The sequence below is a fragment of the Cervus canadensis genome, chromosome 32 (genome assembly GCF_019320065.1).
Source record: "Cervus canadensis isolate Bull #8, Minnesota chromosome 32, ASM1932006v1, whole genome shotgun sequence".
In the NCBI taxonomy this organism is placed as follows: Eukaryota; Metazoa; Chordata; class Mammalia; order Artiodactyla; family Cervidae; genus Cervus; species Cervus canadensis.
In genome coordinates, this window is record NC_057417.1 from 1,403,889 (window position 1) to 1,416,013 (window position 12,125).

The 12,125-nt window shown below is 37.6% G+C and overlaps 1 protein-coding gene and 1 non-coding gene across 6 annotated transcripts in view; one reads left to right on the top strand and one right to left on the bottom strand.

Annotated features, from left to right (window-relative positions):
• The window catches only part of MRTFB (myocardin related transcription factor B), a 205,890-nt gene that overhangs the window by 141,921 nt on the left and 51,844 nt on the right, over positions 1-12,125 (bottom strand). The window lies entirely within an intron of this gene.
• LOC122433702 lies at positions 6,222-6,325 on the top strand. The gene has a single exon (XR_006267184.1). It is a non-coding gene; the product is annotated as a U6 spliceosomal RNA (small nuclear RNA).

A 12,125-nucleotide genomic window follows, 5' to 3' on the forward strand; every position in this document is an offset into this window, starting at 1 on the left:
TGCGTCCCAGGACACAGGACTGGGAGAAGGTTGCCCATCCCACAAGTTGAGCAAGAGGAGGATGGATAAGGCAGATTCAACCACGAAACATTTTTAAACTGGTGTTGATGCCAAGGGCACCTCATACTGGAAACTTGGTCTTTCCAAGGTTTCTGGAATCTGTTAATATAAATTACTTCTTAGATATTATTTCATTACTGTCTAACTTTATGCAAAACATGTTAATACTGCACTCTGAGACAACAGTTGAGAGTACAAACCAAATGAAAGTTAATATTCAGAGTTTTGCAACAGCTCTCTAGCAGATAGTACAATTTTACCTAAGTTTCTAATGCCATTAGTTAAATACAAAATAATCTATTCTCACTGTAGCACAGTGCTTTCAAAATTGTTGTGAATTCTTCTCTCCATTAAACATATTTTAGCATACATCGTAAAACCGCAATTTCAAACAGCTGTGAAACAACAGTTGTAGATAAGTGTTTTTTGTTGTTGAGATAAACTCACATCCTGTAAAACCCACCATTTTAATGTGTACAATTTAATGATCTTTAGCAGAGTCAAGAGGTGTGCAACCATCACGATCTAATTTCAGAACATCTCATGGTATCTAAAAGAGACCCCACCCCCATTAGTAGTCACCTCCTAAATCCCCCTTCTCCCTGCAGCCTTTGGTACCACTAATCCACTTTCTTGTCTCTATGTACTTGCCTATATTCTAGACATTGCATTTAAACAGTTTTACTTCCTTTCTAATCCAGGTGCCTTTTCTTTCTTTCCTTGCATTACTTCCCTGGCTAGACACCGCACAATGCTGAAGAGAAGTGGCAAGTGTGGATAGCCTTTCTTGTCCCTAGTCCAAGTGCGGAAGCTGCAGTCTCTCGCCATTCGTATGCTGCTAGCTCCAGGTGTTTCACAGATGCCCTTTATCAGGTTGGAAACACTCTCTTGTATTCCTAGTGTTTTGGGTGTTTTTATCATGAAACGATGTTAGATTTTGTCAAATGCTTTTTCTGTATTTATTAAGATAATTGTGGGTCCCTCCCTCTTTATTCTGCTATATAGTGTATAACATTGATTTTTAGATGTTAAATAAATTTTGCATTCTTGTGATAAATCCCACTTGTCATGGTATACGATCCTTTTTATAAGCTGCTGGATTTGGGTTGCTATAACCCTTATTTACAAGGGGTATGGTCTGTAATTTTCTTTTCATGTGCTCTCTTTGTTTGGTTTTGGTATCAGTGTAATACCGGCCTCAAAGAATGAGTTAAATATTCCCTTATCTTCTATTTTTTGGAAGAATTTACGAAAAATTGGAGTTAATTCTTTAAACTGGTGAAGCCATCTGGTTCTGGGCTTTCCTTTTTGGCAAGTTGTATCATCACTAATTCAATTTCTTTATTTGCTATAGGTCTACTCAGATTTTCTAATTCATCTTAAATCAGTTCTGGCAGTTTACATCTTTCTAAAAATCGGTCCATTTCATCTGAGTTACCGAATTTGTTGACATTTCACTGTTCACAGTATCCCCTTAAAATTCTTTTTATTTCTGTAATGTTAGTAGTAATGTTCCCACTTTCATTCCTGATTCTGGTAATTTGAATTTTTCCTCTTTTTTTTCTTAGTCTAACTAAAGGTTTGTTCCCTTTTTCAAAAAACTCTAATCAAAACCCAGCTTTTGGCTTCACTGATTTTTTCTATCATTTATTTTCTGTATTATTTATTTCTATTCTAAATTCTATTACTTCCTTCCTCCTGCCTGCCTTAGGTTTAGTTTGTTCTTCTTCTCTGGTTTTATTAAGGTGGAAAGCTAGGTTGTTGATTTTAGTTCTTTTGATAAGATATTCTTATCTAAAAAAGTTATCTAGAAAACTAGGGGGGGAAATTAGAAAACTAGAAAAGAAAGTTATCTAGAAAAGTTCTAAACTTTTCACAAAGTGATATAATATGCATCTTAATGCACAGTAACCACATTCATAAATTAAAAAAAAACACATTATTATGTCCAAACTAGTTAAGCTTAAACATTCCCAGAATCATTTCTACAACACCGGAGTATAATTTCAGACATTACAACCACACTACCTTATGGATACCTTGTCTTCTTCAGAACATACACGATGAGGAAAACATCTCATTCCCCCACAAACAGTCCTTTTCAGCTCAGAATTCTATCGCAAGGTCCTTTCTTGCACTGAAAGGAAATCATCACCGTGGCAGGCTGCATTTTCAAAAGGAAGACATGACACTACCTTCATCCCTAAGTCTTCTCCTTGCAACCTGACTCTGGCATTCCTCCCATCAAAAGCTGAGGCCTAAGCTGCTTCTGCTTGCATCTAGGCTCGTCTGTGCTGTAGAGGAAGGGGGGTTACATGACTTATAAGATTAGGTCATAATAGATCTGCCTAGGTCCCTTAGAATACTCATCTTTGGAGCTGCTGAGATGCCCTGAGGCTGCTGTATGGTGAGGAAGCCAAAACTAGCCCGTGAAGAACACATACCAGCCCTAAGATGAGGTAAAGAGACAGAAATCCCAGCTACTTCAGTCACCTTCCCTTGCTGTTGCATTTTCAGCCACTGTCTGAATGCAACCAAACCAGACACCAAGCCACAACTGCCCAGCTGAACTCTCCTCAAACCCCTTACCCATAGAAGATAATAAGTAACTACTGTGGGTTTCAGCCACTAAGTTTTGGGTGATATGTTACATAACAATAGTAACTGTAATATTTATTCTAGGTAACATGTACTCCTTAATCCAGGGTCTATACTTGGCACCAGGAAAATTCAATTAATTTTCCAATAGTAGAAATACTAAAAAATTCATAGCTCATTCTCAGTGTTCTGTGAGCTTACTATCAATTCATTTGACAGTGTTAATTTTTTTTAATTAAAAAAAATTTTATTGGGACAATGTTATTTTAAATCACAGTTTCACTTTTCACAATTTTGGTCATACTAACATGAACTAATTAAAAGATAGTTTATTTACATTTTCTTAATTATGAGGCCCAGAACTGAATCCACTCTTCTAATGAACGCACACATGAACTGATGAAAATTGAAGGAAGGCTATTTCACTTAGTGGTGAGGCTTTTATTAATTTGGTGTGAATTTATACATATGAACCTTTAACAAAATCCTTTTCTGCAAGGAATGGTATATTACAGGATATCAGTTCAGAATTAAGGTTCTGGAGTTAGATATGAAGACAAAATTCAGCAATATCATTAAGAAGCTATATAACTTTGAGCAAGGTGTATTAACTCAATAAAACGTAATTCTTTAATTTATAAACAGGTCACAGACCCTACTTTAAATTAATGGATTATGATAAAGTTGGAATGTCAGCATATAAGTAGCCACTATTATAATGATTTCTCCAATCATCCTCTTCCTATTTAACTGATTTTTTGCTTGTTTTAATTCAAGGCCAGAGCCTCATAATTATCTCTATTTAAAAAAGCTCTTCTTATATTTATTGCTTCGTTTATTTATGATCTTTTAAACAAATAACCATTAATAGAAGATGTAATGGAAGAAAATACCCATTAACAATAGCAACGAAAAATATAAAATATCTAGAAATAAATGTAACTGGGAATGTACAAAATCTTTACAAGGAAAATGTTAACACATTACTGAAGAACTGCAATGAAGACTTGAAGAACTACAGTATATTATATTCTTGGACGGGAAGACAATATCACATAGATGTCTATTCTGCCTAATTCAACTTATAAAATTTAAATGATTGAAATAAAAGTACAAAAAGGATCATTTTTCCTGTGAAGTGGAGTAGGGAACCTGGGCAAGCTAATGCTAAAGCCCTTATGGAAAAGAAAAGAAAAAAAAAGCACAAGTTGCTTGGAAAACCACTGAAAGAGAGGCAAGAGTACTACTAGCCTTAGCAAATATGCAAATATATTATGAAACCTCAATGATTAAAACAGTAGGACATTAGTATCTGAAGTGAGAAACAGAAAGACAAGATACAGAAGAGAAGGTCTAAAAATTGATACATATATGCATGGAAATTTAGTATATAGTAACACTGGAATTGCAAATTAAGAGCTTAAAAGATGGACTTTTTGAAGAAAGGGGTGGGGGAGAAAAACTTAACATGGTTCAGAAGGATAAATTGCCCATGAATCAGAGATGTAAAGGTTAAAATAAGAGATCATAAAGGTTATAGAAGAAAATTTATTTCTTTGCCACTGCCATTTCATTGCCAATGCCATTGCCCCTCCATTGTCTTGGGGGAGACCTATCACCCCAACTCCTGAAGCCACAGAAAAAGGTGAATAAGTTATATAATTATATATGGTGGCTCAGATGGTAAACAATCTGCCTGCAATGCAGGAGACCTGGGTTCGATCCCTGGGTTGGGAAAATACCCTGGAAGAGGGCATGACAATCCACTCCAGCATTCCTGCCTAGAGAATCCCATGGACAGAGGAGCCTGGCTGTCTTCAGTCCGTGGGGTCGCAAAGAGTCGGACATGACTGAACAACTAAACATGTGCATATGTATTTATATGTATATTCATATCAACGTCTACATGCCAGGAAAACCATAAACAAGATCAAAAGTGATCAAAATGACATACCAGGAAGTCTGTATTTACAACTTATCACACAAAGGAATAAGCTCTTATAAACAGAAAAGATCAATAATCAAAATTTTTTAATGAGCAAAGGATATGAATAAAGCTCACAGAAAAGGAATGTTTTTTAAAAATATAACAAGATGACCAACCCTCCTCACAAAGAAAGAAATGTTAAAACTACCACAGGGAACCATTTTCATTTAGACTGGCAAAATTCTGAAAATTTAATAACACAGATTGGCAAGATTGGGCCTTACCTCATAAATTAGAAGGATATAAAGTGGTATAACCTTTATGGATAAAAATTTGTCAACACCTATTAAGATTACAAATACACAAACTCTTTGATCCAGCAATTTATCTTCTGGGAATTTACACGTTCAAGATGAAACTGTAGGTGGGACTTTCAGAAAGGCAGAGAAAAGAGTTCAGAAAGTCCTCTCCCCAAAGGCAATGACAAAACAAGACAAAACTGCCAAAAATAACCTTTTCAAAACTCCAGAAACTAACCAAAGGCATACAACAAATGCAGAAATATTTATTCAATAAAAAAAACCTACTGAACCTTCATTTGAAAAAAAAAAAAAATCTATGGCATTTTGCAAATCACATATCAGGTAACAAACTGCCTGATCCAGAATGTGAAAGACAGAAATTCCAATTTAAAGATGGGCAAAATATTTGAATAAGCATTTCACTAAAGAGGATATACAGATTACAGTCTGATAAACACATGAAAAGATGCTCAGTATCATCAGTCACTTGCACAGGGAAGTGCAATTAAAACCACACTGAGATAGCCCTTGACACCCACTAGAATGGCTATAATAAAAAAGACAATTAAAAGTGTTGGAAAGGGTGTGGAGTGTAATTTCACCATGATCAAGCAATTCCACTCCTAGTTATCCATCCAAAAGAAATGAAAACATAAAATCCACACAAAAATTTGTAAACATACATTCCTAGCAGCATTGTTCATAATAGCTCAAAACCATAAACAACTTAAATGTCCATTAATTAGTGAATGGATTAACCAAATGTGGTATACATTCCAGTGGAATATTATTCAGCCACCAAAAAAGAAAGGAGCACTGATATAATACAAACAAAACTAAAAACATTATGCTACATTAACGAAGACAGATGCTGAAGACCACATGTTGCATGATTCCATTTACATGAAATTTCCAGAAAAAGCAAATCTGTAGAGGCAGAAAACAGACTAGTGTTTTTCCAGGGTTGGAGGTAGGAAGAGGGATTAACTGTAAATGGGCAAAGGTTTCTTTCTGGTGTGAAGAAATGTAAAATTAGATTGTAGTGATGGCTGCACGATTCTGTAAATTAACCAAAATCCATTAAATTTTACACTTTTAAATGAGTGAATCTTAAGGTATGTAAATGATACCTCAATAAGGTTGCTTTTTAAAAGATACTATAATCTGCGTGTGAATGCTTATAGGAGCTTTATTCATTAAGTCTAAAAAACTGGAAACAATCCAAAGCCCTTCAGTTTGGATAGAATAAAACACTGTGGTGCATGCATATCATACAATACCACTGAGCAATAACACGGATGAGCACCATCCTCTGTAACAAGAAGGCTGAACCTGTGCTTGCTTCAGCAGCACATATACTAAAATTGGAACAATACAGAGATTAGCATAGCCCCTGCGCAAGGATGACACACAAATCCGTGAAGCGTTTCATATTTTTTGGATAATAAAGCTATGGTACATATACACAATGGAATATTACTCCACCATTAAAAAGAATACATTTGAATCAGTTCTAATGAGATGGATGAAACTGGAGCCCATTATACAGAGTGAAGTAAGCCAGAAAGATAAACACCAATACAGTATACTAACACATATATATGGAATTTAAAAAGATGGTAACAATAACCCTATATGCAGGACAGAAAAAGAGACACAGATATATAGAACAGACTTTTGGACTCTCTGGGAGAAGGCGAGGGTGGGATGATCTGAGAGAACAGCATCGAAACATGTATATTATCAAGTGTGAAACAGATCCCCAGCCCAGGTTGGATGCATGAGACAAGTGCTCAGGGCTGGTGCACTGGGAAGACCCAGAGGAATCGGGTGGAGAGGGAGGTGGGAGGGGGGATCAGGATGGGGAACACATGTAAATCCATGGCTGATTCATGTCAATGTATGGCAAAAACCACTACAATATTGTAAAGTAGTTAGCCTCCAACGAATAAAAATAAATGAAAAAACAATAATAAATGAAAAAAAAAAGACAAAAAAAAAAAAAAGAAGGCTGAAACTGAGACGTATTATGTTAAGTGGAAGAAGCCACCCTCAGAGGCGTTGGTACAGGGACACTGTGGAAAGTGCAGAGAGCAGACCCCTGGCTGGCGGAGGTGGGGCTGATGACAAAGAGGAGGCCAAGGGAGTGGGGAGGTGGAGCTGCTGTGTACCTCGATTATGGGTGTGGTTACACAACCCTACATATTTGTCAAAAACAGTGACTGTGGGACTTGCCTGGTGGTCCAGTGGCTAAGAATCTGCCTGTCAATACAGGGGACATGGGTTCAATTCCCTGTCCAGGAATTAAGATCTCACATGCCGTGGAGCAACTAACAAGCCCATGAGCCGCAACGAGCCCGAGCACAGCAGCTGCTGCCGCAGTCCAAGCACACAGAGCCTGTGTGCAAAGCCTCATGAGGAGCCCAGACAGCAGCCAGAGGGGCCCTGCGTGCCGCAACTAGGAAAAGTCCGAGTGCAGCAACGGAGCCCCAGCGCAGGCCTGAATACATACTTCTCTAAAAAGTGTTGTCATGTGCATATTAGACATAAATGTAAAACAATGACATTGTATTTGTTGCAGTATGATTTTTAATAGCAACCAATTAGAAACAACTCCAGTCAAGATCAATAGGAAATGAGTTAAATTACCGTACAACCAAACAAAACATTAATGCTACATGGTTATAAGAAAGAATGAGTAAGCTCTCATAATACTGACACGGAAAGATATAAGATTTATTGGTAAGTGAAACAGTGAACTAGAAAAAGAGAAAAAGAAGAATATAAACATACTCAGTTTTGCTAAACTGAAACTCTGAAAACACAAGAAAGCAGTAGAACCATTTTCAACTGAGTGAGTGTGAGTGTGGTGTGCAACAGGGTGACTGCCGTCAGGGGGGAGAACAGATGTTAGTACTGTTTTATTATTATTTTTGAACTTTGCTGTTGTTTAGTTCCTAAGTTGTGTCTGACTTTTTTGCAACCCCATGGACTGTAGCCTGTCAGACTCCTTTGTCTGTGAATTTCCCAGGCAAGAATACCTGAGCAGGTTGCCATTTCCTTCTCCAGGGATGTTTGAAGACATGAACGGTAAAAAGGACACAAATAAACACAAAAATCAGTTTTTGAATGTTGTGCCATCTTCCGACATATACACTCTCAACGCTGTGCCATCTGAAATTTGTTTGCCTATTGTATATTCATCGTAGTCAATGACTAAAATCAAAACTGAAGAGAACTAGGGAAATCCTTGCAACAAATTAATAAAAATCTTTCTTAAATTGATGTTAATCCATTACTACACACTATCCTAACTTCAGGAGTTATGTGAAGCACAACTGTGGGCGAGCTGCTTAACTTCCCTAAACCTCTTTGTAAAACGGGTGTAAATGATCTCTCTCTTCAGTTCAGTCGCTCAGTCATGTCTGATTCTCAGCGACCCCACGGACTGCAGCACGCCAGGCCTCCCTGTCCACCACCAACTCCCGGAGTTGACTCAAACTCATGTCCATTGTCGGGCTGCAAATTAAATGTGGCAGTACCTGTCAAGTGCTTGGAGTCAAGGTTGGCACTGAGCAGGCATTCAATAATTGCACATTGGCTTGGTTTTTAGTTAGGGCTGGTTCCTGCTGATGTATTCACCTGTCACAGTGTTCAGCCCACATTTCACGAGAGACCTTGTCACATAAGACCTGTGGTGGCAAAAGCTGCTTGGGTTCAAATTTCAGCTCTGAAATTTTCTAGCCGGTGGGCAAACCACTTAAACTTCCAAAGCCTCAGGATCTTTAGTTAAAAATGGGGTGACAAAGGTACTTATTTCACAGGATTAAAAGGAGAATTGAATGGATTTGAGGTGCAGAGCAGCGCTTTGAGCAGATATTAAGTAGTCAACAAATATTAGCAACTCCTGGTCCCCTAATGCAATTATTATGGGAATTTTACAAAAACTTCACGTTAAACCTCATTTCTAGCTTGTCTTGACCTGCTAATACTGCAAACTTCTAAGGAAAAAAGAGTTTATTTCTACCAAATGTTCTGACACACACACAAAAACATTCTGATGAATAAATGATAATACGGTTTTTAAACTTCCCTAACAGGCATACACAAGCTAGCTCTAAAAGTAATGGAGGTTGAAATCAATATTCATATTTTGTACTGTTTTCTCTAATATTTGGGATTTAACAGGTTTTGGATTTCTAGATATTTGGCAATATAACATGGCTATATATATAGGTTGTTCTGAAAAAATAAAAAAACTAGGTACCCAAACTAATTTCAGTACCCAAACTATATTCTTAAATATAAGAATTTACCAAGCTTTTTTAAAAGTATTATTAATAAAATAAAAACACTCTATATACTTTTTATTTCTTATAACCTTGTCATCTCTTCAGCTTTTTCCTAAAGTAGCCAGAAAAGTTCAGGATTTTGAATTTAGTCCTTGAAAGTAATTGTTTAGGATTACAATTTCTGTACTGGAAATGACTAAACCAATGAAGGGGAAGGAGCTCAGGTTTCTATGTTCCGTAAGCCCTTTGTTTTTCAAGCAGCATCATTTTAATTACTTCCTATAAATACATCAATGTCCTTAAGAAAAATATTTTTCAGATAAAGACTAAAAACCTTTAATCATCTTTTGGAACATGATGGAAATGACCTCAGCATATTATAAACCTTCTAAAACAGATTTAGTGCATGAAAACTCATTTGCCCAATGAGAAAAGCAACTAGTTACATGGCATTACTACTAATCAAATTATTTTAAGAAGAAAAAGACTATCAGATGAGCAACAACAGAGTATTTTTAGAGAATTCTAGGAGATCTTGGCTGACATAACCATTCTCTCTTTGCCAAGCCAGGATTTCCATTAAACTTTGGGTAAGAATTAAGACTTCATTTCAAATGAGAGAGAGCCCCAAGTATTTATCCCCAATGGAATTCTCACCATGAAGCAAAGATGGCCTTTCCAGAAGGGCTGGGCAGAGGGTGATGTAACACGGTATGTCAGAGGGTGTGCCTGTGTAGCCATTCATACACCCGCCCGTCAGGTAGGCTAGAGGCAGCCGCCCCCACCAACCTATCCAAGGTGTCACGCAGAGGGCAGACACCCCTGTTAGCATGACATCCAGCTCCCTCTCCTTAGAACAAAGCACTGGTAAAGACTGTCAGCCGTAAATGGTCTTTGAGGCTGCAGTCAAGTGATTCCAGACAGGTCTTTATCTGATCTCCTAGGCAATTCCACCAGGTGACTGGAACAGGGAATTCCAACAGGTACCAAAATAAAAAACAAAAGGCAGATTTCTCAGTTTTGAACAACTCAACCCCATTCACATCACTAAAGTACTCAACACACTTGTCTGCAGCCTCAAGTGCAGTACTTGGGTGCAATCTCAAAAAAGACAGAATTATCTCGGTTCATTTCCAAGGCAACCATTCAATATCACAGTAATACTGTGATATTCAAGAAGAAGCTGAAGTTGAACAGTTCTATTAAGACTTTCTAGAACCAACACCAAAAAAAGATGTCCTTTCATCACAGGGATCTGGAATGCAAAAGCAGGAAGTTAAGAGATACCTGGAGTAACAGGCAAGTTTGGCCTTGGAGTACAAAATGAAGTAGGGCAAAGGCTAACAGAGTTTTGTCAAGAGAACACGCTGATCTTAGCAAACACCCTCTCTGAACAATACAAGCAAAGACTCTACACATGAACATCACCAGATGGTCAACACTGAAGTTGGATAGATTATATCTTTTGCAGCGGGAGACAGACAAGCTCTATGGAGTCAGAAAAAACAAGACCTGAAGCTGACCGTGGCTCAGATAATGAGCTCTTTATTGCAAAACTCAGGCTTAAATTGAAGAAGATAGGGTAAACCACCAGGCCATTCAGGTATGACCTAAATCAAATGCTTTATGATCATACAGTGGAGGTGATGAATAGATTCAAGGGATTAGATCTGATAGACAGAGTGCCTGAAGAACTATGGATGGAGGTTCGTAATATTGTACAGGAGGTGGTGACCAAAACCATCCCAAAGAAAAAGAAAAGCAAGAAAGCAAACTGGTTGTTTGAGGAGGCTTTACAAACAGTTGAGGAAAGAAAAGAAGCGAAAAGCAAGGGAGAAAGGGAAAGATATGCCCATCAGAACACGGAGTTCCAGAGAATGGTAAGGAGAGATAAGAAGGCCTTCCTAAATGAACAATGCAAACAAGTAGAGGAAAACAACAGAATGAGAAAGACTAGAAATCTCTTCAAGAAAATTGGAGATATCAAGGAAACATTTCATGCAAGGATGGACAAGATAAAGGACAGAAACAGTAAGGACCTAACAGAATTAGAAAAGATAAGAAGAGGTGGCAAGAAAACCCGGAGAACTATACAAAAAAAGTCTTAATAACCAGGAATAATTACAATGGTGTGGTCCCTCACCTAGAGCCAGACATCCTGGCGTATGAAGTCAAGTGGGCCTTAGGAAGCATTACCACAAACAAAGCTAGTGAAAGTGATGAAATTTAAAAACTTAAAAGATGAGCTATTTAAAAACCTAAAAGATGATGCTGTTAAAGTGCTGTACTCAATATGTCAGCAACTTTGGAAAACTCAGCAGTGGCCACAGGACTGGAAAAGGTCAGTTTTCATTCCAATCCCAAAGAAGGGCAAACTACCGTATAAGTGTGCTCATTTCGGATGCTACCAAAGTTATGCTCAAAATTCTTCCAGTTAGGCTTCAGCAGTACATGAACGGGGAACTTCCTGATATAAGCTGGATTTAGAAAAGGCAGAGAAAACAGAGATCAAATTGCCAACTTTCGTTGGATCATACAGAAAGCAAGGGAATTCCAGAAAAACATCTACTTCTGCTTCATTGACTACGTTAAAGCCTTTGACTGTGTGCATCACAGCAAACTATGAAAAATTCTTAAAGAAATGGGAATACCAGACCAACGTACCTGTCTCCTGAGAAACCTGTAGGTGGGTCAAGAAGCAACGGTTAGAATCTTAAATGCAACAACTGATTGGTTCAAAATTAGGAAAGGAGTGTGACAAGGCTGTGTATTGTCACCCTCTTTAACTTATACTGCGAGTACATCATGCAAAATGCCACACTGGTGAATCACAAGCTAGAATCAAGACTGCCAGGAGAAATATCAACAACCTTGGATATGCAGATGATACGACTCTATGGCAGACAATGAAGAGGAACCAAAAAGTTGAAGGTGAGGATGAAAGAG